The sequence below is a fragment of the Pleurodeles waltl genome, chromosome 2_1 (genome assembly GCF_031143425.1).
Source record: "Pleurodeles waltl isolate 20211129_DDA chromosome 2_1, aPleWal1.hap1.20221129, whole genome shotgun sequence".
NCBI classification, from domain to species: Eukaryota; Metazoa; Chordata; class Amphibia; order Caudata; family Salamandridae; genus Pleurodeles; species Pleurodeles waltl.
In genome coordinates, this window is record NC_090438.1 from 785,424,757 (window position 1) to 785,450,911 (window position 26,155).

General features: G+C 44.3%; 1 long non-coding RNA gene across 2 annotated transcripts in view; it reads left to right on the forward strand.

Moving 5' to 3' along the window:
* LOC138259171 (uncharacterized) overlaps window positions 1–26,155 on the forward strand; it is a 91,211-nt gene that overhangs the window by 14,304 nt on the left and 50,752 nt on the right. Inside the window, exons 4-5 of one of the 2 annotated variants that reach the window (XR_011198658.1) lie at window positions 16,065–16,445; window positions 17,230–19,020. The exons of the other annotated variant lie outside the window; for it this stretch is intronic. This is a non-coding gene — a long non-coding RNA (uncharacterized lncRNA). Of the gene's footprint in view, window positions 1–16,064; window positions 16,446–17,229; window positions 19,021–26,155 lie in introns of those variants that run through there. 2 annotated transcript variants of the gene reach the window in all.

Sequence of the window (26,155 nt, forward strand, 5' to 3'; positions counted from 1 at the left end):
TTGATTGTTGATGGGGGCTCGTCCATTGCCCACTCTAGTCATGGCGTCCACTCAACTGGCCCGAAATGTAAATTACATTGCAAGTAAGCAATGACTAAAGGTGGCTGGCATTTTGCCCGTTCTTCCTATATATAAATTAGAAATGTTTGCCATGACTGGTAGAAGCAAGAATACACGTCAAACAAATGTGATCTGATGGCACAAGCAGTGAGATGAAAAATATGTACAAATACGTGGTATGTCAATATTGAACTACTAGGGATTCCATCCCTTTTGCTTGCAGGGTCAGTTAGTCATTTGTGCGCCATATCAGGCTAGACTATTTTACAGTGCTAGACATTTGTTATATTTCAGCATTTATTTCTATTCTAACAAAGACACTTTAATCTGCAGACGATCCTACATATTTGAAACTGCATTTCTAAGCAGTTATTATCCCTTTATTAATCAGAGTTGAGTGAGCTGGTGAGCACTTAATCTTAATATTTCAAAGATTCTTAGAAATCCATTTAGGTTTTGCTCACCCTTCAACCCGTGGGGTGACCTTTCAAATGTCGTTGTTATATCTAACTGTATTCACTGCTCAGTACTGTATTGAGAATAAACTGTGAAAGTGATGGGGTAAATGAAATGTGTATGTCTTAAATTAAAAACTCAGTTGGCACAATGATTTTAACTATTTGAGGAATCTCGCTGCATGTTGTGGTGAAGAGAGAACGGCATTGTTAGTTATCTTAGCCTCGCCAGCTGAACAGATAACATCTGCAAAAGATCATCAATGCACAAAACACACATTTGTGCACTTTTGAAATAGTGTCACCCAATTAAGGTACTGTAGACCACAGCCATCATTGTTAAAACTTATTACAATGGAACTATTTTCCAAATGAAAAGAATGTTTGCATTGTAGGCAGAGAGAATGTGAGAGACTTGGTAGTGCTAGTGCGCCCTGTCCTTAATAAGTAAACTTACAAGGAGGTGCGTATAGGTCGATAAACCTTTTGATTCACATGGAGTATGCTAGTTATGTAGTGACCAATGTCCATCATTAATCAGTATACAAATCAATGACCATTAAGCAAATTCATTGTTCAACTGTTGATAACGTCAACATTTCATGAATAACCACAACCCAATATACATTTTAGCTATTTTTATTTCCCTATTGGTTACAATACTAATTAATGGGATTAATTCAAACTTTTTTAATTCAATCAACTCAAGATTAGTTCATTAGTGACCACCAATAACATAATCTAATCAGAACTTGAGAAAACATAATTTCTAACGCTTCAGCATGAGACAACAAAAATGAATATGTCAACATCAGTAGCAGAGCTCAGCAAATCAGTCCATCAATCATTTGTCACTATATATGCCAATGTCTCAGAATAGGACCCTTACCTAACACAGATTAGCATTAGCATGTGGGACTCCATGCAAAAAGAGTTTAGAACATAAATTTGGATAAACATCTACCTAAAAAAAAATATATAAAAACAGTGCAGTTGGTACCTAAAAAGAAAAGGCACAAAGATAATTCTGTCACACTGTCGTAGCTACCTATCCATGATCTGGATCAGCAACAAAGTCAGTCTTCATCTTCAGGTCATCAATCGATCAGCGTCTCTTCAGGCTCTCAAGAGCATGAGCTCAATGACAGAATCTCAAATCTCTTCTCCCCAATATCGCATCAATTTCGGAATAAGGTCTGAAGATTTTTCCCTCTGTCACGGCATTATATCAAAATCACCCAGACTATCCCCCAATTCCTAATTGGTCAAATAATCACCAGTTATGACTCTATCCAATTATCTTAATTTCCCAGATCTATGAAGTCTAACATTGCACAGCTCCCAGGATTTCGATTGGTTCACTGTAAGATTTTCTCATCATGCGGCTCCTCATGTATCGAAAATGTTGCATCTTCTTCTCCAGTCAGTGTCTCTATTGTTCGAGACCTGGGAAAGTACATCCTGTCTGCTTTACACAGTCCTTAATACAATTCTGATTCCATCATCTCCTGACCGTCGGTTCATTGCGGGGAATTCTAACTAAGCAGACTTTATTAAACAACTAGCGGTTCATGGTCAGTTCATCACATTAGCTTCTCGACATTGCGTTATTATTCAGCTTCTGCATGAGGCCAGCAAAACTGGGCACAACTTCGGCTAATGTAAGCTCTACAATATAATGTAAAACATACGTTATATATATATCAATATGACATACTACTACATTATTATTACGCATTTTCAACACTTCACATATTTAAAAAAAAAAAATCGTATAATTTGTGAATCTTGATGACCACTCGCCGTGGGCACATTTTCAAAGATGCACATTAATTCTCTACATTATTTGTACATTTTTTATTGATCAAAAATGCATAAACATTCATTAACATTTCTAATTAATATATCTGCTTTAGCAGTAGAAAAACCAGTTCTGCTGCAACATTTAGGTCACTACAGGAGCTGCTTCACCACAATGTAATAAATTCCCAATTAATGGCACAAAAACAGGTTGCAGTCAGGAGAATCTGCTTTGTTTCCTAAATAGAATCGCCCTGGCTTTAAAAGACACATCTAGTCTACCCTCATAGGTAAGGCTGCTCAATGGTCAATATTATCTGGGGGCTGCTGACACTAGCACTCTGTCTGTGTTTGCTGGGTGCCTGGGAGAGCACGTGCCCAGACAGAAAAAAGATATGCAATTAAAGTAACAGGACAGCCAGAGGGAATCGACAACATGGTTCCCACTATTCTTTACAGTAACTAATACCATGCAGCAGGAGGCTAAATAGAAACATATGCCACCAAAAATGCATATAATCTCCAAGCTAATAGTGCATTTGCTGCTGCACACCAGCACACTATCACCCTCTGCAATAACCCTCAAAAGTATGCACAGTTCAGAAAACCATGAATAAAATTAACATATGCTAGTTTAGAAAATCCTAAATAAAATGGACATGTGCTAATTTAGAATACACTAGTCTTACTGCAATGCTACATATGATCAGCCTGCTTTAATATAGCCTTACAGCTCACTGGCGAGGGCTACACTGGTTGTTAAGGACCCTTAACCCAAGCTATTAGTACACGCCACAGGGCGAGGCCTGTAAACAGGAAGAGGGCCTTTAGCAACTGGCAAAAGGTGCATGAGGATATTAAAACACTCCATCCACTGAGGGCAGAATGCTCTACATTAAAAAAGGGAGAATCAGAAAGACAAACATGAGAACGTTTTAGCTGAAGGATCATACCAGCCATAAATAGCCCTGAGCGATTTCATTGTCTTCAATGGAACTCTCAACATTCTAATATTATAATGTATTTGTAACCCCACATACAGCATCACAGGATTATTTGGAGCTAAGAAACAAGCTCCCATAGGGGAAAATTATGGTTCAAAGTTTGGAAACACCTACAAATATATGGTCACACTACTGTCATCTAAACAATGTCAAAGAAGATACACATTTCATTAACTCATTTGCATAATGAGACCAATAACACATGAGACACCAAAAGAGAAAATTTAAATAGATCCTAAATGATTTACAACCCCAAACACATACTCATACACCACTGCGCAAAAACCGTGAGCCATGTAGGTGAAATTGAAAACCTTTTCACAAAAAGCATACATGATGAAGAGCAAACAACAACTGATAATGATCTGAATAATACCTTAAAAAACTCGTTAAACAATGAGGTGCATCCCATAAAAGTATGAGTAATAAACCAACAATAAAACATCATAAACAACACACGAGTTGCCCTGGAACACATAACTGTACTATGTCACATTCTCATGAAGGACCGATTCACAAAGGTAATGACACATGGGGGCACACACAGGATCATTTCTAGGTATAAGTTAATATGTGTAAATTACAGAAGGCAAATTTGCAATAAAACATGAATTTACTGAACTATAAAGTGATACTACTCTGATGATGCAATTTCTAATGTAAATAACTCCTCACAAGGGTGAACTTTAACTAAGCATTTGAAGACAGTTGGTAAGCACCTATAAACTCACACATTTGTGACTTCTTGCAAACTAGTTAGAGTTTTTTCCTACACGCTGAACCAGTTTTCGAATGTATTCCTGCTTCTAGGTGTAAAGAAAACAATATCTTTGCAAGATCGCCTGGACATATGCTGCTGGGTTTTGGACTCTAAAGTGCACTAAGCCCTCTAGACCAGGCCCCAGTACATGAATTATGACCCCTCAAATTGCATGTTCGATTGGCTAATATCTGATAGGCGTATTTAAATTACTGTAAGTCCCTAATATATGGTACAAATCCACTGACCCAACACTAGTAAGGAAATGACTCTAGTGGCCTGCAGCACCCATTGAGCAACCGCTGCAGGGGCAAAGTAAAAACATGGTTCAAAGTGTGCCATTTCAGCCCAGACAAGTAGCTTTTAAACTTCCAACTCAATATGGAAAAATAACCCTTTTGCCAAGTCTAAACCTTCCTTTTCCATATTTATAAGTCATCCCTAAGGCAGGCCCTATAAGCCCATAATGCAGGGTGCAGGATATTAAAAAGAAGGATGTTTATTTCATGTTTTACATTTCCTAACTGTGAAAACTTGCAATTGTCTTTTTCCCTGTAGCAAGGTTGGTAGTCTGAATGCTTAACATGTGGTTGCACTAGCCCAGGCTCTCAGTGCTATCTTCTATCTGGAACCACCAAATATGAAATATGATACTTCAAGGTTTTGAGTGTTATGTTAAACCCAACTTATGGCTGATGTGGGATTTCAAGTAACCTTTAATATAGATTATGCTGAACCACCACATTCTTGCCACATAATAGTGGTAGCCATTTCTGATTAACTACACCACTTGTCACCTGAAACAACTGCTGTCATCTAACCAGGAGGTGTGAAGTGCTCCCTTAAAAGGGGAACAAAAGAACCTGTTGGTGGGAGTATGTGTGACCTCCTCCAGCATGGTCAGAGGGCTGCTACCACAGATGACCCAGTGTTGGAGGTAGCTGCATCTGATGAGCAAATGGGAGTCATGATGCAGCCTGACATTTCCTTTGTGTAGGTAGATAGGCTTGCATCTCTTCCAGAGAGGGAAAACCATAGCAGAACCACTTTTGCAGGAGGCGTAGCTAAATATACTGGACATACCTCAGGGGTGTGCCAAAAGCTCTGTCGAGGGAAGAAGGAGACAGACATCTTGGATTTGGGCAGAGAGATGCACTGTGGGATTGTTTAGTGTCATCCCGACGGGAAATTGTGTAAAAGGAGGAGGGTTGCCCAGTGGAAATTCTAGCCTCATTGGCTGGGGTGTCCTCCCCACCCACAAACTTGAAACTGGCATGCATGTGGCACCTCTAGCTACCAGTCTCAGAACACCACAGGACTTGGAACCTTTCAACCTCAGAAAGAAAAGCTGCTTCAAGAAAGACTGCACCTGCTGAGCCAAGACAGGACTTCAGAAACAGAAGAGCTGCTCCTGGTGTTGAACCCATGAAGAGAGAGCCCAAGGGCTGGAGCTTGTGACCAGCACCAGTGAGTGGACTCTGAGGGCTAGTTGGCTAGCCTCCTGTTCAGGGAGCACAAAAATTAAAGAAGCCGTCCACCTGCAAAGGCCCAACTGACCAGTTGACGCTGGACTTGTCATGGACTCATTTGGTGTAGCCTGTGAGTTTGAATTCTAGCTCCTAAAAGTTGCCGTCCAGATCCTAGACCCTTAGTGGGTGACAGATTTCTTGCCTACTTTTGTGCCAGTGCTAACTGATAATGTATTTTTTACACCGAGCCTGAGACTCCTAGACTACCGCTACTTGCTGTTTTTTGGTAGCCTTGAACGTCACTGAGAACTAGAGCTTCACTGGACTACTGAATTTCAACATTCTATCAAAGAGCTGCAGAGGGCCCCGCAGCTTGCAGCTTGAGTCTATATAGAAAACTTTCTAGATGCAAAGCTAACATTTACAGGGACCAATCTGGCGCCTGCATGCGACCCCTATTAAAATTGTGCTCAGTCTGAAAACGTTGACTTTACTCCAGTCGTTTGTGTTCATCGCAGACAGACTATCACTAAGACTGTAAAACAACAAAATGCAACTCTTTTAAAAAGTTTTGAAGTGAAAAGCAGTGATTTATGAAGAACCTGCAAAAAAACATAACTCAATTTCTCTTCATATGAATTTTGTTTTTTTGGGGTCTATTTGAAGATAAAATTATTGACTGTATTTTCTTAATTGGAGTGGGGTTTTTATTGTGTCACATTTCTTAGATATTGGCTGGTTTCAAACTGATGAATGATTACACTTGTTTTCCTTCTAGTTAAGCCTCACTGCTCTGTGCCACATTTGACAAGAACTGAGCTGAGGTTTAATTTAGAGTACACCTAACCAGACCTGACACAGTTTAGTGACGTTATTACTTGGTGAGGTCTCACAACCACCCCTACTAATGATCCACTTTTCTCACACCGGGGACACACGAACATCTCCAGAATTGGAGAAATTTTGTGAAATTTCCTTTATGAATACAAATATTTTTGCCCAAGCAGAATCCAACAAAAATATTCAATATACTGATTAATTACATTTTATCATTTAGAAATTATACTCTCTACATTTTGCAATGCATATATGTTTACCAATGTGAGTACTCCTGATTATCTTAGAGTAAGAGTATGCATCCAATTACAAGCTCCCAGATATTTTGTGATCCATTGTAAACACCTGTTTGTAAGTGAGTGCTTGGCCAGCATTTTAGCAGCCCCAGATGACTTTTCTCAGCTCTCTACTGCTTCTGCTCTCTACTGATGGAGGGCTAACCCTAGAAACACATGTCTAAAGCTAACAGCACTATCTGCATCAACTTTGGTGAAAAACTACAGCGACTTTGAAGTAAGCGTACTGCATTTAAAGGATGCAATGTGGTGAACTGTGCTGGGATGAGAGTCCGTGTGCTCCCTCCCTTCCTTGTGTATCAAATATGTAAGTGGTGATATATTGCACCCTGTAACTATCAGCAAGCTTACTTGCACCCCGCATTAAATATTGGCAGGTCAAAGCAGATGGAATTTAGTGTGGAAAAAAAGGTCAGGCAACTAAGGGACATGTAGAGTTTGGAGTGTTGAGAACCCAAATCCAATTTTTGTTCCTCATTGTGCAGAACTCATCTCAGAAGAAGGATTCAATATCTCACTTGTTAAATTCTGATCCAATGATATGATGGAGTTTCGACAGATGCAGTAATAATCACAACCTAAGCAGGCCATTCATAATGAGGGCTTATGATAGCAATTTTCCAATATTATTTGCATATTAGAACATTGGAACGTTGGCAGCTCCATTGAAAACAATGGAGTGCTCCCGGCTTTTACTGGCCGGTAAAAGCCAGCAGCGCCAACATTCCAATGTTCTCTTTGTTCACAGCAAGAGCTGTGAACAAAGCCTCACGGAGCCTGAGGGGATTTTAATCCCCTCGGGCTTCGTGAGGAATTTGTTTTATCTAATAGAACATTCTGCCCTGAGTGGCAGAATGTTCTAATAGCCTTAGAACCCACCGTAGCGGGCTCTACCGGCTATTAAAGGCCCTCTCCCTTGTTAAATGCCCTCGCCTTCAGCTCGGGCATTTAACGCGGGAGCGGGCCTTTAATAGCCGGAAGAGCCCGCCACGGCGGGTTCTAAGGCTATATTGAACCCTGTAGGTGATCATTTGCTCAAGGAGGTGTTGACTGAATAGGTGCCCATCAAAGAGTTCAGAGCTACAGGAGGTGGAAGCCTAGGATGTATAGGGATCAAATAAATCTCTACAAACAGAGTGACGCCTAAGAACTCACCATGTACCAACAGAACATGCTGACCACCAATAAAATAAAAAGTATATTTGAGGAAGATCTACACTCAGATTGCCATCCCACATGTGATTTTTTTATTAAACCATATTTTTTTCAATGTGGTAACAACAGGGTTTTACAGACCATGAAGAAATGGGTCTTTGTCAAACAGAGCATTGTCAAAAATAACCCTGCACCGGCAAATGTGCGTCAAAAGGGGCTTGCGATGCGTCAATATCGTTCACGAGCGAGACCGTGCGTCACTTCTCCTTCGGTCGGGTCGAAGTGCTTCGTTTCTTCTCTCCCCAGGACAGCGATGCGTCGATCCAAACAGTACTCTCGGGTCTGGGCAGCCCTTGCATCGTTTTTAAGTGCCCAGCGATGTTTGCATCGGAAATCCTGCCGCATGATGTTCTGGAAACCACGCAGCGTGGGATATGGTCTCACCAGCCTTCGTCAGTATTGCTGCTTGTCGTTTCTCCAGCCGCATGTGTCGATCTTCCAGCCACGCTGCAGGAGAGCGTTGATTTCAGCCGTGAAGCCGGCGAGGCATCGATTTTCAGCCGTGTTTCGGAGTTGCATCGATCTTTTCCCCGCAAGGCGGTCTGTGCATGGATTTCTTACTCTTGTTCTGCCAGCTTCTCCTTTCAGGGTCCCAGGAACTGGATGGGCACCACTTGGCAGGGCAGGAGTCTCAGCAGAGGCTCCAGGTGCTGGCAGAGAGATGTCTTTGCTGTTCCTGAGACTTCAACAACAGGAGGCAAGCTCTATTTCAAGCCCTTGGAGATTTCTTCACAAGCAGGAAGGCACACAAAGTCCAGTTTTTATCCTCTTGCACAGACAGAAGCAGCAACTGCAGGATAGCTCCACAAAGCACAGTCTCAGGCAGGGCAGCACTTCTCCTCAGCTCTTCAGCTCTTGATGTCCAGAAGTGATTTAAAGTCTGTGGTTTTGGGTGCCCTTCTTATACCAATTTTAGCCTTTGAAGTAGGCCTACTTCAAAGGAAAGTCTCTCTTATTTGTGAAATCCTGCCTTTCCCAGGCCAGGACCCAGACACACACCACAGGGTTGGCGACTGCATTGTGTGAGGGCAGGCAGGGCCGTTTCAGGTGTAAGTGACCACTCCTCCCTCCCTCCTAGAACAGATGGGTCATCAGGAAATGCAGACTACACCCCAGGTCCCTTTGCGTCACTGTCTAGAGAGAGGTGCAAATAGCCCAACTGCCAAACTGACCCAGGCAGGGAATCCACAAACTGGTAGAGTCACAGAATGGTTTAAGCAAGAGAATGCTCTCTTTCTAAAAGTGGCATTTTGAAACACGCAATATCAAAATCAACTTTACTAAAATATGTATTTCACAATTGTGAGCTCAGAGACCCCAAACTCCACATGTCTATCTGATCCCAAAGGGAATTTATGCCTTAATCATTTTTAAAGGTAGCCCGCGTGTTAACCTATGAGAGAGATAGGCCTTGCAACAGTGAAAAACAAATTTGGCAGTATTTCACTGTCAGGACATATAAAACACATTAGTATATGTCCTACCTTCAACATACACTGCACTCTGCCCATGGGGCTACCTAGAGCCTACCATAGGGGTGTCTTACTTGTAAGAAAAGGGAAGGTTTAGGCCTGGCAAGTGGGTACACTTGCCAAGTCAAATTGGCAGTTAAAACTGAACACACAGACACCGCAGGGGCAGGTCTGAGCCATGTTTACAGAGCTACTAATGTGGGTGGCACAACCAGCGCGGCAGGCCCCCTAGTAGCATTTGATTTACAGGCCCTGGGCACCTCTAGTGCACTGTACTTGGGACTTACCAGTAAATCAAATATGCCAATCATGGAAAGCCAATTACATACACATTTTATACAGGAGCACTTGCACTTTAGCACTGGATAGCAGTGGTAAATTTCCCAGATTAACAAAACAGCAAAAACAGAGTCAAGCACACATCAACAACCTGGGAAACAGAGGCAAAAAGTTAGGGAAAACCACACCAAGGATGAAAAAGTCTAACAAGCGCTTTCACACAACACTGCTTGAAAAGGGCGTTCCATGGGTGTTTCCTGGAGTGTTCCCACGTAACACTCATGGAAAGGAAAGGTATTTGGAGCATTCCGAGATTTACAAGTCTGGGAATACATTAGATTCCAACGTCACCTCAGGGGTGGCATAAGAATGATGCAACGGGGAGAAATATCTTTATTTCTCCCTGTTTTTTCCTCTTTTTATGTGCTGCACTGCCCTGTGCCACGGGCCTCGTAATGAGGCCCATATTTTTTGTGGATAGCTCAGTGGGTTACAACTTTTGTCACAGAGATGTTAGTTGCAGTTCAAAAGTTACAACCATAATAGCACGGTGACCTATGAACTGTCATCAAAGAGCTGCATGCATACAGCAAGCGATGTTAGAACATTATGTATTTTCCCCTTCTTACATCATCCTTATGTTTGCTGAAAAGATTAATTTCATTACAAATACATTTTTATTTATAAAGTCAACCCAGCCACTCTGGTACATTTTTAATTTCTGAGTTTGTGTTTCTCCATACCAAGCACTACACCTTTTAATCCTCATTCTGGTATGTAACATTTCTATGGACTGATTTCCATATTTATGATTCATTGTCTCTCTATAATGTGTGTGTGATGTAAAAATGCTCTTACGCCCTATACTGGTATGAGCAGCAATATAAAACAAATGAAAAGCATATGAGAGAGAGGCTGTTTAGAGACAAGGGGCACTGTTGGAGGGTGGTAGTCAGGGAATCCATGGGGAAGAAAGTCACTGGGGGGTGCGAAGCAAGACTGTTGCACTGGGTGCCACCAGTGCTGAAGCCGTTCCTGGTATCAGAATCCATACATACTGTGTGAATGATATCTGAATGCAAGCTCCCCTTGTGCACTGCATGACATAAAATTGAAAAATCATTGAACAAACATTTCAAGACAAGGTCATTGTGCCAATGCCAAAATCATTAGGGGCATGTCTACTAACTTCCCTAAACCAATGACTAGATATCCAGTTGTAGAACTATGTATCTCAGTGTATAAAAAGTAGAATGCAATTATTGCAACACACCAACACAAAATGGTGGTCCAGTGCTTTTTATTATACTCATTTGCCATCACAATTATGACTGATTATTTTCCACGGAACACACAATATATTCACACTCAAAATAAAGTGGAACGTGCCTGTAGTGTACAGGCAAGTTATTTCTGCTACCTTACCCCCATTGAGCATCCCATGATGGAGAAAATTGAAAAGGTGCCACACATTGCTACTTTGGTTTTTCTTTCAACCCATGTGGCATTTAGGTGGCAGCAACCCATGACAGGTAGGCAGGACATTAACACATCCTATGATGCTGAGAAGGTAATCACGGGGTATGCACCCTTGCATGAGTTTACAGATGGAACTCAATACAGGGGTGAGCTGATGAGAAAAAAATCTATAGGGTTTAAAGCCTAACACTCAATAGGCAGCAATAAAGAGAAGGACACTGAGGGGGTTATTCTAACTTTGGAGGAGTGTTAATCCGTCCCAAAAGTGACGGTAAAGTGACGGATATACCACCAGCCGTATTACGAGTTCCATAGGATATAATGGACTCGTAATACGGCTGGTGGTAAATCCGTCACTTTTGGGACGGATTAACACCTCCTCCAAAGTTAGAATAACCCCCTGAATATTTAACAATAAATGTATTCTAGTGCATAACCTTTATTCCCCTATAAAACAAGACATCTTAAGTGTGACTTACATTATCATCCAACATAACACTCTAAAGCGACTGAAGAACGTGTTATGTTTTATGTTACATGTGTATATTTTTTATATTTAAGTTATGTCAGGATACCTTATGTTATATTACACTAACATGCCCAACCGACAGGGGAAAAAAATGACTGTGCATCAGTTAGCGTAAAAAGATGACAAGAGGCATGTTTTCAATGAATTATCAAAAGAAACGTTATTGGAAAGTTTTCCAAGTTACAGGTGAAGACCGTATCAGATAGTAGAGAAAGTAACAGCCACCTTTTTAGATCCCCTAAAGCAAGCCATGATCAGAGGGTACTGGTTGACTGACTGACAAATTAATGAGGAAGGTAACAAGGAAGTATATTGGTGAATAAAGAACTTTCCCAAACAAGGTATGATGTATTGTAGTGCTTCCTAAAATCTGGGACATATATGGCTGAGAAACACCTTCTTTAGCCAGGTTATCACGCTGGTGCTTGTTGACAGCATCCCGCACTCACCATTACACTCTGACCATTTGTGATATTTCCAGTTATTTTACAAATTTTCACCTATTACGGCTTCATTATAAGATACCAGGAGAAATATCCCCGGATATCACTGCAGTAATCACAAGTGCTTCCATGATTCGGGACACAGGGGGTCATTCTAACCCTGGCGGTCAGCGACCGCCAGGGCTAAAATGACGGAAGCACCGCCAACAGGCTGGCGGTACTTCCTTGGCCATTCTGACCGCGGCGGTAAAGCCGTGGTCAGAAAAGGGCAACCGACGGTTTCCCGCCGGTTTACCCTTGGCCCAGGGAATCCTCCATTGCGGCGCTGCTTGCAGTGCCGCCATGGGGATTCCGACCCCCTTACCGCCATCCTGTTCCTGGCGGTAACAGGATGGCGGTAACGGGTGTCGTGGGGCCCCTGGGGGCCCCTGCAGTGCCCATGCCACTGGCATGGGCACTGCAGGGGCCCCCTAACAGGGCCCCACTAAGATTTTCAGTGTCTGCACAGCAGACACTGAAAATCGCGACGGGTGCCACTGCACCCGTCGCACCCCTTAGACTCCGCCGGCTCCATTCGGAGCCGGCATCCTCGTAGAAGGGGGTTTCCCGCTGGGCCGGCGGGCGGCCTTCTGGCGTTCGCCCGCCGGCCCAGCGGGAAAGCCAGAATGGCCGCCGCGGTCATTCGGCGGTTCCCGCTTGGCGGGCGACGACCGCCGCCCGCCAATGTAGGAATGACCCCCACAGTTTTTTACCATGTGTGAATCTGCTGCTGTCTCTGAGCAGTGGCTGCAGGCATACACGAAGCCAGACCTCATGCCCATCACTCTTCTGCACTGTGGGAGGAGAAGAACCCCGACCAAACACGCACCTCCTCCTCTGGTTGCACAGGATGTTAAATATTTGCTTTATTCAGTCAAATTGCTATTGAATAATGTTATAAAGAAAATAGTACTTTACCACTACCTACTAAGTACTTAAAAAGAGATTTTTTAAGTGTGACTAGTGCTCGTCCAGCTACAACACCACCACCCAAATAACCAAATAATGCTAAAACCAAGGATGGATTCTTAAATATAATAATAATTGAAATATTTAATTAAAAACTTACCTCAATAGAGAGGACATCAATATTACATAAAATCTCCATAAAATAGGGTATCATTTTCAAAAGAATTAGGAAAACATATGCATGCCCCTTTAATAGTGTTCCAAACCGTGTCTTCATAACTTTTACAGAAGATGGTGCTCGAATTTTGTGAAGTTTACAAACTTCATACTTTGTGAGAATGTAGTTTAATACTTTTAAATGTGAAAATCAGGGCATAAGCTAGGGGTGGGCATGGATAGCAGAGTCCCTCCAATTCATTTTAGAGATGGGATTGCATCCCACTAAGCCTGAGAGAATATGGGCCCCAACATATTGGATGTTCACATGTGCAAACAGTGTGTGTCATCACATTTTTGTAAAGTGAACTCACTGGGTGAGTTACCCCTCATGCAACTCTGCCTAATCATAGAGAAAGAACAGGTAATTAGCATTTAGATAAGAAGGGAGTGACTCAGTTCAGTGGTGCTGGAACAATTTTTAGAATGGGGGTGCTGCCATTAATATAATATCACTGATAGGGTTGTAAAAATTCCAAGCGTCACACCAAAATCAAGTGTGGCAAATGTGCCATGCTCAGTCAGCAGGAAAGTGATAAAGGTATGGTAGGTATATGGTGATGCTTTTTGGCTGACTGGTGAGGTAGTGCACTGTCATTTACAGACAGACCATTTTCAATTGAAATGGTCTCTAAATTTGCATATACATGCAGTTTTACTGGTAAAACTATTCAGCGCACAAACAATAATGTGTGAAAATCTGGTATCTGCAAATATTTAACATCTGCACATCAGCAACTAAAGTGTGTAGATTGTTTTGATCCTATTGAAATCTTTGTTTCCATCACATTTCAGAATTACAAAAAATGTGCTTCATTTGTGTTTTTTTAATATATTTTGACAGATGCGTGTAGTTCATTTACAGGTATTTAAATGTTGTGTGTAAGAAAAAATGACATCGTACAACCATACCGTTCACTTCCTATACTTCAGCAAGATTGTCACTAAGGTCACTTTTGCAAAGTCCCCTCCCTTTTCAGTTAGAGAAATAAAAGTAAACATTAGTTTCTGAATAAGCAGCAATTTGTCAGAAGACAGTCTGACAGTTGACCTTTGTCTTACACAAACAGCAAGTGTGACAAGATAAATACAAAATCTAGTGGCATCTTTATTGCTCATTCGCCTTCTCAACTCCAGCTTGGTTATTTTTGGGGTGCTGGAGCACCCCACAGGCGGCTACGTCCAGAAGCTTTGAAACTGCAGAACGATTGATAATTTCATCCCTTAGCAATCAATGCTGTTTAAACCACCCTCGGGACAGAAATACCTTTTTTCTAACAATTTGAAGCTCATAACATTTCTGAAAGATGTGAAGTTTGCAAAAGTTTGAAAAATCTTGGATTTTTGAGTCGGAATACATCATCCGCCTGAACAATCACATTCCTGGAGGACTAAATTCAGATGAGGAACTTTTGTTCATATTGTTTGAGAGATAGTAATTGATCCATAGTAAGAAGATGCAGAGAGAGTATGATGGAACGTTTAATCTGGAATTGATTAATTTCTTTGTGGGGTAGGGCTGGTGTTTTGCACTCCTTTAGTGGTGTGTATTTTTTTAAGTTATTATTCATTTTTGCATTAATCATAACGTAGGGCCAGATGTATCAAACGATTTTGCATTCGCAAACGGTGCGAATCGCAGAATTCGGCCGTTTGCGAATGCAAAAACGTGGTCTGCGATGCATGAAAGGCATTCGCAGGCCAAAACAAAGAATCGCAATAATTGCGATTTTTTGCAAAGCGACATGGTTTTGCGTGTCGCATTTTGTGTCTCGCAATTTGTGACATGAAATACCGAATCACTATTAGCATTTTGCAAATTGCGAGTCGGAATTTCCCGTCAGAAATTGCGAGACGCTAAATGCGACATGCTAAACCATGTCGCAATTCGATGCATCAAATATTTGCAAATTGTGAATTTTCGCAGAATGGCCTTTTGCACATGCAATTTACCATGGATAGAAACCAGGTGGTAACCAGGTGCAACCTATATAAAGAGGCCCAGAATGCCTTAGACTCTTTCCCACAATGGCTGCACTCTACGTCATGGCGAGGAGAATGAGGATCTTGGCTGGTTTCAGGAGAGGGAGGAGGAGACAGGAGCGCATTTTCAGAGTGCACATTACCCTTTTTGACCAGACTGAGGAGGAAATTATGAGAAGTACAGGTTGCACTCAGCCATGATACTTGACCTGATAGCTGAGCTACAACCCATACTGCAGCGCACAACACACAGGACCAATAGCATACCCACCCATGTGCAGGTACTATGCCCCCTGCACCTACTTGCCTCAGGTAGCTATCAAGGAGTCATAGCAGCAGCTGGAGGGATATCACAGAGTGCCCTCTCTAGATTTTTCAATGCAGTTTTAAACGCCATGCTGAGCAGGATACACCAGTACATCAGATTCCCCAACACCCCACAGGAAATACTGCAGGCAAAAATAGATTTCTACCAGATAGCACAGTTCCCCCACATCCTAGGTGCCATAGATGGGACACATGTTGCAATCTGTCCGCCATCGGCCACAGAGTATGTGTACCGCAACCGTAAATACCAACATTCCATGAATATACAGGTGATATGCAATGCCTCCTATATCATAACTGATCTCATGGCCAGGTACCAGGGAGCACACATGATTTGAACATCTTTCGCCACAGCGGGATTCACACAAGATTGCTAGCTGGGGAATTTGGTGACGGATATCTACTAGGTATTTTCCCTTTTTACAATGGTGCATTGATGGCAGTGTAACGTCAGATGGCTCAGCTACTCATTATACCCTCTGTTCCTTCCAGGAGACAGTGCCTATGCAGTGCGCACCTACATGATGACGCCCTACCTAAATCCTGCAACACCAGCTGAGCGGAGATACAATTCAGCACACAGGGCAACCCGCAATGTGGTGGAGTGCACCTTTGGCCTGCTGAAGAGTCGCTTCCGGTGCATCCAGAAAAGTGAAGGGGCACTACAGTACAGCCCGGACACGACCTGTAGAATAGTGGCCACATGTGCGATCTTGCACAATATAGCTACCACCAGGGGTATACCTTTGGAAATATCAGAGCCAGACTCAGATGATGATGATGATCCCATACCACCCCTACAGCCAGCAGACAGGACCAGTGCAGCAGAGGGCAGGCAAAGGCGTGCTGACATCCCGCACAACCATTTCATATGTAAGTCATGACAACACAACCTCACTGACATGTGTTCTGGTAGTTAGCACCTTTATTACCTTGACTTCAGGTAACATACGTGTCACTAGGACAAAGCAATACACATGTTTCATAAATGAGACATTTACAGTGTTGCACTATTGTCTGCATAGTTTACTGTACTTCAACATGTGCAGTTAGTCCCCTGTGGCCATCAAAGTCACTTTTTGCGGCCACGCATTCCACTCGAGTGTGCAGTGGCCTCACCGGCACCTCTTGTATCAGCCTCAGTGGCAGTGCTGTGCCTGGCACTGCAACGCCTAGGATCCATAATGGGCACTGCAAGGCTGCTGAGGCTAGATGACTCCTCAGTATCCCCAACTCCATTTTCACTGGGTGTATCACTGCGATTTGCCAGCATAGTATCCAGAACGTTCATAATCTGGACCAGTCCCTGGGCAACATCCCGAATGCTATGTGCTGCCTCCACCTGTGCCACCACAGCACGCCGTGATATGAGGGCAGTAGATGTGGCTAGGCAATTGACTGATCGACAAAACCCACTGAACATCCCCATAAATCGCCTTTCATACCTGCAGTGGCTGACTCGCTCATGCCTGATCTCTGTACAGAGTTCCTTTACTGCATTGGTCAGTTCCCTGGTGTTCTCACAAGCTGTAAGCTGTCCCTCATGCACCTTGCAAATGTGTGTATTAAGGCACTCAAACTGCTTCTGCAGCCCCCCCATGTTGGCATTGTGTGCCTGCATCTGCCTGTGCATTGCCCTCATGTTTTTGTTTTGCAGGCTCTGCACTTTAAGCATTGATGATTCCAGGCCACCGAAGAATGATGGGCCCTCACCTAATTCCACGTGCTGTGTGCCTGCATCGTGAGGCCTCCTGCGGGGTGTTGAGTGACGCTGGGGCTGGGACTGCTGCCTTACTGTGGATCTGGCTTCTGGGGATGGAGTGTGGCTATCATCCCGCATGTCATCCGAGTCCAGGCTCAAATCGGGGAGAGGTAAAACCCTTGCCCTGCGTCTGATTGGCGCAATACTCAATGACTCGCTGGTGTTGGAGTCTGATGGAGGCTGTGTTTCAGCATCCCCCACAATGGTACAATCTGCTGCTGCTGGGCCATCTGCAATGACAATGTGCATCATGTCATTTAAGTATGTATCGCCCAATGTTGCACAATGGTAATAAATGTACACTTACATCGTATCAGTATGCAGTGGGTGTTGTGCTCTTCTGGGTGTCGCTCTACTTAATTGCATTCTATGTGCTAATTTCAGCTCTGGGTTGTGGACTACGACTCCCATAAGGCATTGTTGTGCTGCATCTAAGATGTGGAATGGAGTACTTATCATAATGGTTTGCACTACTTGCTATTTCCTAAGGGGCATTTGTACATACACATATGGGATTACATTTCATTATTAGACTTACCTTTACTGGTGCTGGGTGTGCCGGACGTGTCTATGTCAGTGACCCTACTGACAGCTTCTGGGAGCAGTGTCGACTCCACCAGGTCTTCCATGGGGGTGGAGGGTGTCTGGTGGATGGTCCGCCTCCTGTGCTCCTTGCCTCCTGTAGCCTGCTGGCCACCCTCTCCTTGGCACGGGAACACCACTTCTTTCTTATCTCCTCCACTGAGCGCTGCGCAACCCCCACTGCACAGATTTTAGTTTGTATGTCAGCCCAGAGTTTGCGCTTCTCACTCTCTGGGACCTGGAGTGAGCTCTTCTCAAAAAGCCGGTCATGGCTCATCACCACCTCCTCAGTGAGCACCTCCAGTTCTTGCTCACTGAACTTCAGTTTTCTCTTCCTCTCTCCCTTCTCCTTCCCATTAGCAGCATTGGCCATGGTGATGTAAAGTCCTGGCTTGCTCCCTGGGGCTGGGCTGTGTCTCTCTCACTGCTCCTTTGGGTGTGGCTCCTGGAAACAGCCTGGGCTGACTCACTTCCTGCTTGTGATGTCATCAGGCTGTTCCAGGTGTCTGTTTTCACAATTTGCAATTTTCAAATACCGAATCGCAAATATTTTTGTGATTCGGTATTTGGGCCTCGCAAATTGCATTAGCGATTTTTAAGAAATTGCTATTTCCGAATCGCAATTTTGTTACATTGCATTTTGCGACTCAGAAATAGCGATTTCTTAAAAATCACTATTTGCGATTCGCTAAGGGTTTTTGGCCCATAATCCGACAAACATTCAGTGGCCGAGCATAGATGTTCATGATGGCATCATAGGAAATAAGGGCCACTTGGCCGTAATGAATTAATGAATTTCTAATTGTATGTATGTATAATTCTTCAAATGAATGCAATTGTGGTTATGAACTTGTGTGCTCATTTCTCATTTGTTTTTTAAAATTTTGTAAATGCTATGAATTTGGATATTGAAAAATGTTGGAATTAGTAGTTTTAGTATTGTTTTCAAACTGTCAGAAAATAGTTTATGGAGATGGGAGTCTCCTTTCTTCACTCACTGTGGATGTTAAAGTCTGTTTTCTTACTCTATTATGGTTATTGTTGGTTGCAAAATTGTTTTTAAAGGGGAGTGAGGTACGGTTTCCAAAATGGCCATGAGAAAGATCACAGTGATTGAAACGCATTGCTAATAAAACTTTTGCCTTCAAACATTCCCAGTCCTGTAGTGTGCTTTGCTGTCCGTGAGAAGTAACAGAGCTGTTTGCAGATTTGCGCGGGATCCTAGCTTCCCACTCAGTGCACCGGCCTCGCTAGCTGGATGTGACCGGCCGCAGCTGAGTCTTTGGATATGTACATATATATGCTCACGTCCAACTTCGCCAATGCCAACCTGCACCTAATCCTTGGCAGTGCCCATAGGATGCCTCACCACCATGTCCCCAAATAAGTACTTCCTCCTCCTAATAATCAGACTACAGGCACTCCATGTAGGAAATAACAGTGGTTTGTTATTCCCATATGAGAACAGATTGCGTTTAAGCCACTGGTGCCTTTGTCAATCTTAGTGTTGCCATTTTCCCTGCACATTTAGGGGTAGATTTACAGGAAAGTGGTGCATCTGTCCAGAAATACCACTTTTCTTGTGTCCCCCTACCACTACCTAACGACACCATGGTTGTGCCATATTTATAATAAGGCACACCATGTCAGTCCTTAGCACAATAGCATCAAAATTTTTGATGCTATTGTGGCGCTTTGCTCCACTAGCGTCAAACATTTTGATGCTAGTGCAGCAAAGCACAGGGAGGACCATAGGTTACTATGAGTGCGTCATTTTAACACCTGCCTTGGGCAGGCATTAAGAATGAAGGAAAAAAATGGCGCAGTAAAGTTTAGTAAATTTCACTGCTCCATTTTTTTGGGCCTCTCTGCGTCAGAATCCCCCTCACATACATTATGCCTGAGGCAGGCATAATGTGGCTCAAGGGATCACAAAGTGGCGCAATGCAAGCATTACACCACTTTGTAAATCTGGTGCTGGGAAAAGGCCACGTTAGTGCCAACCTAGCGCATAAAATTTACACTACAGTGATGCAAGGTGGTGCAACGGGTTGTAAATATGCCCCTTAAGCTCATCACGTGATCAACCCCCTACCAACGGTGCAGCAGTGTACTAAATAAAAAACAATTGTTTAAAAAATAATTGCTTTTTCTCACCATTCAGAGCTGTAATATCTCTTACAAAGACTTGGATTTCACAATTTGGCATTTGTTAGAAGATATTATAATTCCCATTCGCAAAATGACACTAGGCGGCCCACAACAATGTTAATAGGTATCTAAATGATGGTCGCTTTAGGTTGTCTTTGCACAAAAGTACTGCTATCACAATAACATCCCTGCAAACAATGAAAATCACCTTTGAAATACCGGGTCAACAAAAAAAAAAAAAGTAAGCAATTGCAAAGGAGAAATATAGGTGTAAAATATATGGGAAACGGCCTTTTCTACGTGGCGGAGCAACTGGTAGTATAGCCACACAAGCGTTACCACACTTGCCTGAACCACATATGTGTCTGAACCATGCAAATGCGTGGTTAAAGCACCATGCATATGCGAGGTTCAGGCACCCAGCAGAAGCAGCCAGGAGAGGAATGTGGTGGCTGGGTAAGTGGGGATGGGACGGGTGAGGGTGGGGGTATTTCTTTTTTTAAGGACAGTGTGAGGTAGGTTTTAGAGTTCAGGGTGGGGGTGGAGGTGTGGGGTCGTTTTTAGGACAGGGTGGGGTAGGTTTATGGTTCATGGTGGGGGTGAGGGGTCAGGGTAGTTTTTAGGACAGGGTGGGGTAGGTTTTAGGGTTCAGGGCGGGGTGGGGGGTCAGGGTAGTTTTTAAGACAGGGAGGCGTACTTTTCAGGTCAGGGTGGGTTAGGGTTTAGGGTGGGGGGTCAGGGTAATTGTTAGGACAGGGTAGGGTCGGTTTTAGAGTTTAGGGCAGGGTGAGGGGGTCGGGTAGTTTTTAAGACAGGGTTGGTTTTAGGATTTAGGGCGGGTGGGAGTAGTTTTTAGGACAGGGCGGGTAGGTCTTAGGGATCAGAGGGGGGCAGGGGTCAGGGTAGTTTTAGGGTGAGGGTCACAGTAGTTTTATGACAGGTAGGGTAGGTTTTAGGATTCAGAGCGGGGTGATGGCTCAGGGTAGTTTTTAGGACAGGGCAGGGTAGGTGTTGGGTTTAGGGTGGGGGGGCTGGCTACTTTTTAGGACAGGGTAGGTTTTAGGATTTAGGGAGGACACAGGGAGTCAGGTGGTTTCTAGGACAGGGCAGGGTAGGTTTTAGTGTTCAGGGAAGGGTTTGGGGTTGTTTTTAGGACAGGGTAGGCTAGTTTGTAGGACAGGGTGGGGGAATTTGTAGGACAGGGTAGCTTTTACCGTTTAGGGCTGGGGGCGGGGTTGTTTTTAGGACAGGGTGGGGTAGGTTTTAGGGTTCCGGGGTGGGGGTCAGGGTATTGTTTAGGACAGGATGGGGTAGATTTTTTAGGACAGGGGTAGGTTTTAGGGATAGGGCAGGGGTCGGGAGTCAGGGTAGTTTCAAGGACAGGGTGGGGTAGTTTTCAGGACAAGGTAGGCTTTAGGGATTATGGTAGGGTTTGAGGTGTTTTTTTAGGACAGGGTGGGGTAGATTTTAGGCAGGGTAGGTTTAAAGATTTAGGGCAGGAGTCTGGGTAGTTTTTAGGACAAAGTGGGGTAGTTTTTGGGACAGTGTGGGTTATAGTTTAGGGTGGGGTAGTTTTTAGGGCAGGGTAGGTTTTAGGGTTTACTTTGGAGCGCAGGGTCGGTGTAGTTTTTAGGACAGGGGAGGGTTTGTTTTTAGGATAGGGAAGGATTTATGGTTCAAGGCTGAGGAGTGGGCTAGTTCTTAGGTCAGGGAGGGGTAGGTTTTAGGGCTCAGGGCTGGGGCAGGGGGTCGAGGTTGTTTTTAGGACAGGGTGGGGTAGATTTGTTAGCATAGGGTGGAGTAGGTTTTGGAGTATAGCGCAGGGGTGAGGGTAATTGTTAGGACAGGGCAGGGTAGGTTTTAGGGTTTAGGGTGGGGATAGGGGATCGGGGTGATCTTTAGGACAGGGAGGAGTAGTTTTTAGGAGAGGGTTGATTTTAGGGTTTGGGAGGTCAGGTTAGTTTTTAGGACAAGGTGGGGTAGTTTTTAGGACAGGGTAGGTTTTAGAGTTTAAGGCGGGGGTCAGGGTAGTTTTTAAGACAGGGTGGGGTAGCTTTTATGAGAGGGTAGGTTTTAGGGTGGGGGCAGTGGGTGGTATAGTTTTTAGAACAGGAAAGGGAAGGTTTTAGGACAGGGCAGATTTGCTTTTAGCATTTAGAGCCGGTGTGGGAAGTCCGGTTAGTTTTTAGGACAAGGTAGGTTTTAGGGTTTAGGGCGGAGGACAGGTAGTTTTTAGGACATGGTGGGGTCATTTTTAGGACAGGGTGGGTTTTAGGGTTTAAGGTTGGGCGGGGTGGGGCGGGTAGATTTTACGGCAGGATGGGATAGTTTTCGGGACAAGGTAGGCTTTAGGGTCTATGGTAGGGGTTGGGTAGTTTTTAGGACAGGGTGGGGTACATTTTAGGACAGGGTAGGATTTAAGGTTTAGGGCGGGGTCTGGGTAGTTTTCAGGACAAAGCGGGGTAGTTTTTGGGACAGTGTGGGTTATAGTTTAGGGTGGGGTAGTTTTTAGGGCAGGGTAGGTTTTAGGGTATACAGTGGGGCGCGGGGTCAGTGTAGTTTTTAGGACAGAATGGGGTCGTTTTTAGGATAGGGTAGGATTAGGGTTTAAGACTGAGGAGTGGGATAGTTCTTAGGTCAGGGAGGGGTAGCTTTTAGGGTTCAGGGCTGGGGCAGGGGGTCGAGGTAGTTTTTAGGACATGGGGTAGATTTGTTAGCACAGGGTGGGGTAGGTTTTGGATTATAGGGCATGGGTAAGGGTAATAGTTAGGACAGGGCAGGGTAGGTTTTAGTGTTTAGGGTGGGGATGGGGGATCAGGGTGATTTTTAGGACAGGGAGGAGTAGTTTTTAGGACAGGGTAGGTTTTAGGGTTTGGGAGGTCAGGTTACTTTTTAGGACAGGGTGGGGTCGTTTTTAGGACAGGTTAGGTTTTAGGGTTTCAGGCGGGGGTCAGGGTAGTTTTTAGGGCAGGGCGAGGTAGCTTTTATGACAGGGTAGGTTTTAGGGTTTAGGGTGGGGGCAGGAGGTGGGATAGTTTTTAGAACAGGACGGGGAAGGTTTTAGGACAGGGCAGAGTAGCTTTTAGGGTTGAGAGCGGGGGTGGGAGGTCCGGTTAGTTTTTAGGACAGGGTAGGTTTTAGGGGTTAGGGCGGAGGACGGATAGTTTTTAGGACATGGTGGGGTCATTTTTAGGACAGGGTAGATTTTAGGGTTTAAGGTGTGGCGGGGGCGAGCGCGCTTCTCACCCGCTAGGGTCTCAAGGCGCTGAGAGGAGGGTGGGAGGGAGAGGTGCTACTGCTCGAACAGCCAGGTCTTGAGGCGTTTCCTGAAGGTCAGCAGGTCCTGGGTCTGTCATAGGTGGAAGGGAGAGAGTTCCAGGTCTTGGCGCTGAGGTAGGAGAAAGATCTGCCGCCGGCTGTAGTTCGGTGGATGCGAGGGACGGTGGCGAGAGCGAGGTTGGCGGAGCAGAGTTGTCGTTAGGAAGTGTGGAAGGTGAGTTGCTCGGTGAGGTAGGTAGGGCCAGCATTGTGGAGTGCTTTATTTGCATGGATGAGGAGTTTAAAGGTGATCCTCTTGTTGGCGGGGAGTCAGTGTAGGTCTCTCAGGTGGGCTGAGATGTGTCCTCTAATACCAGAGTCTTATTTTGTATCAAAAGACTGGCCTATAGACTCAATAAGAAGTACAGCTCTTTGCAACAGTATATCCTCCTTTGTCAAAAAAACCATAATTCCTGTTACTTTTGGATGTAAGGGGAATCGCATCCCCTCGATTCACCCTGACCCTCCCCAGTGACGTCTGATGACATCAGCGCGGGATGACACGCTGACCCATCAGAGGTAGCCCACATCACGCTGGAAGCTCAGCTTTTGTTTCTCTTCCGATCATGGGTGGGGGAGATCGGAAAGGCATCAAATAAAAGGAAAGGCTTTTCCTTTCCTTTGATGTCTTTCTGAGCATTTCTGCAGCACAATCGCATAGCGATTGTGCTGCAAAAATGCCCACTAGACACCAGGGAGTTTAAAAAAAATAAAAAAAAAATGAAGGGGAGCGACCGCTTGGGCAAGTGTCGCTTTCCTGGCTGCATTTTTTAAATAAGGCCTTTTCTGCCCCCCTTGGGGGCAGATTGGCCTATATTAATTAGGCTGATCTCCCCCAAGGGGGGCAGAAACCTCTAGATGCCAGGGATTGTTAACTTTTTTTTTTTTTTTTACTAAAGGGGAGTGGCCCCTTAGGCAAGGGTCGCTCCCCTGGGGGCCAAATTTATTTTAGGTCATTTCTGTCCTGGGGGGCAGATCATCCTGTTTTTATTAGGTCAATCTGCCCCCAAGGGAGCAGAAACCACTAGACACCAGGATTTTTTTTTTAAATATAATTTCATAAGAGTAGCAACCCCCTAGGCAAATGTCAGTCCCCGGGTGGCATATTTTATTAGGCCATTTGTGGCCTCCTTGAGGGCAGATCGGCTTACTTTTATTAGGCCAATCTGCCCCCATTGTGGGCAGAAACTACTAGACACAAGGGATTGTTTTTTTTAAATTTTACATAAAGGGGTCGACCCCTTAGCAAGGGTTGCTCCCCAGGAGGGGCATATTATATTAGACCATTTCTGCCCCCCTTGGGGGCAGATCGGTCTATTTCTATAAGGCCCATCTTCCCCCAAGGGGGGCAGAAAGGCCTGAGGCACCAGAAATAGTGTGTGTGTGTTTGTTTTGGGGGCGGCCCCTTAGGCAAGGGTCGCTCCTCATGGGGCACATTACTGTTGGCCATTTCTGCCCGGCCTATTTTTATTAGGCCCTTGGCCACTAGGCACAAGGGAAGATTGTTTTTTTTTTTTTAAAGATGGTGGGGGCCATACCCCCACCCCAAATAAATGGGAACAAAATTGTTCTGCCCACCGGAGGGCAGATGGGGCAATCAACCCCACTCGACTCCCCAAGGGGGCAGAAAGCCTACTCAATGCCAGGGAATTGAATAAATAAAATAGAGGGGTGGGTGCTGCCAACCATTATGGGTATGGTTATGCACCCCCACCCCAAGTGAAGGGGGTAACAGTCTTTCAGCCCCCCCTGCAAACTAAAGGATCTTATCCCAATGGCAAGCAAGAGGACATTTCATTATTTTGGGTTTTGATTTTACATTCGGGCCAAGGGAGCATGTCTAACTTTCAATATCGTCCCACTTGGAATGGTGAACAGCTGCACTTTTTGGACTTTGGGACGCTGCCACCTAGAGAAATCTACCAGTCCTACACACATATGAACACTGAACATCAGGGTGAGTCCAGAGTGGTGTGCTTCACATGCACCCCATGCTATTTTCTTACTCACAATGCCCTGCAAACCTCCAACTTTGCTTGAAATCATGACTTTTCCCTACATTTTTGTGATGGAACCTTCCAGAATCTGCAGGAATCCACAAAATTACTACAAACCCAGCATAGTCGCATCTATTCCCACTTGTCAGCCTAAAAAATGTTTTTTTCCGCTTTGGTTCCCCCCTCAATTTAAAAATATTGTTGGCCCTTCCCTTTCACAGGCACTTGACCCACCAACACAAGTGAGGTATCATCTTTATTGGGAGACTGAGGGGAATGTTGGGTGGTAGGAAATTTGTGCCGGTGCGAGGATCCCACACAGAAATGGGAGGAAAATGTGATTTTTTTACTGCTAAATTTCAGGCTTGCTGAGGATTCTGGGTAAGAAAACACTGGGGGATCCACACAAGTCACACATCCCTGGACTCCCTCAGGTGTCTAGTTTTCAGAAATGTCTGGGATTGATAGGTTTCCTTAGATGGCTGCTGACCCCCGGACCAAAAACGCAGGTGCCCCCCTTGCAAAAACAGGTAGTTGTGTCAGATAATTTTTATGTATTAATTAACTTCAAATATTACAAATTTTGAAAGTGTGTTTATACAATACTACTTTTCTTCTCATATTATACCATTATTATATTTCTTGGACATATATTACCTTACCATGCCCCTCATTATGACTTTGGCGATAAGTCCCGCTTACCGCCATGCTGACTGCCGCCAACATACCACTACAGCGGCGGTATACTGCTACCCATATTATGACCCACATAT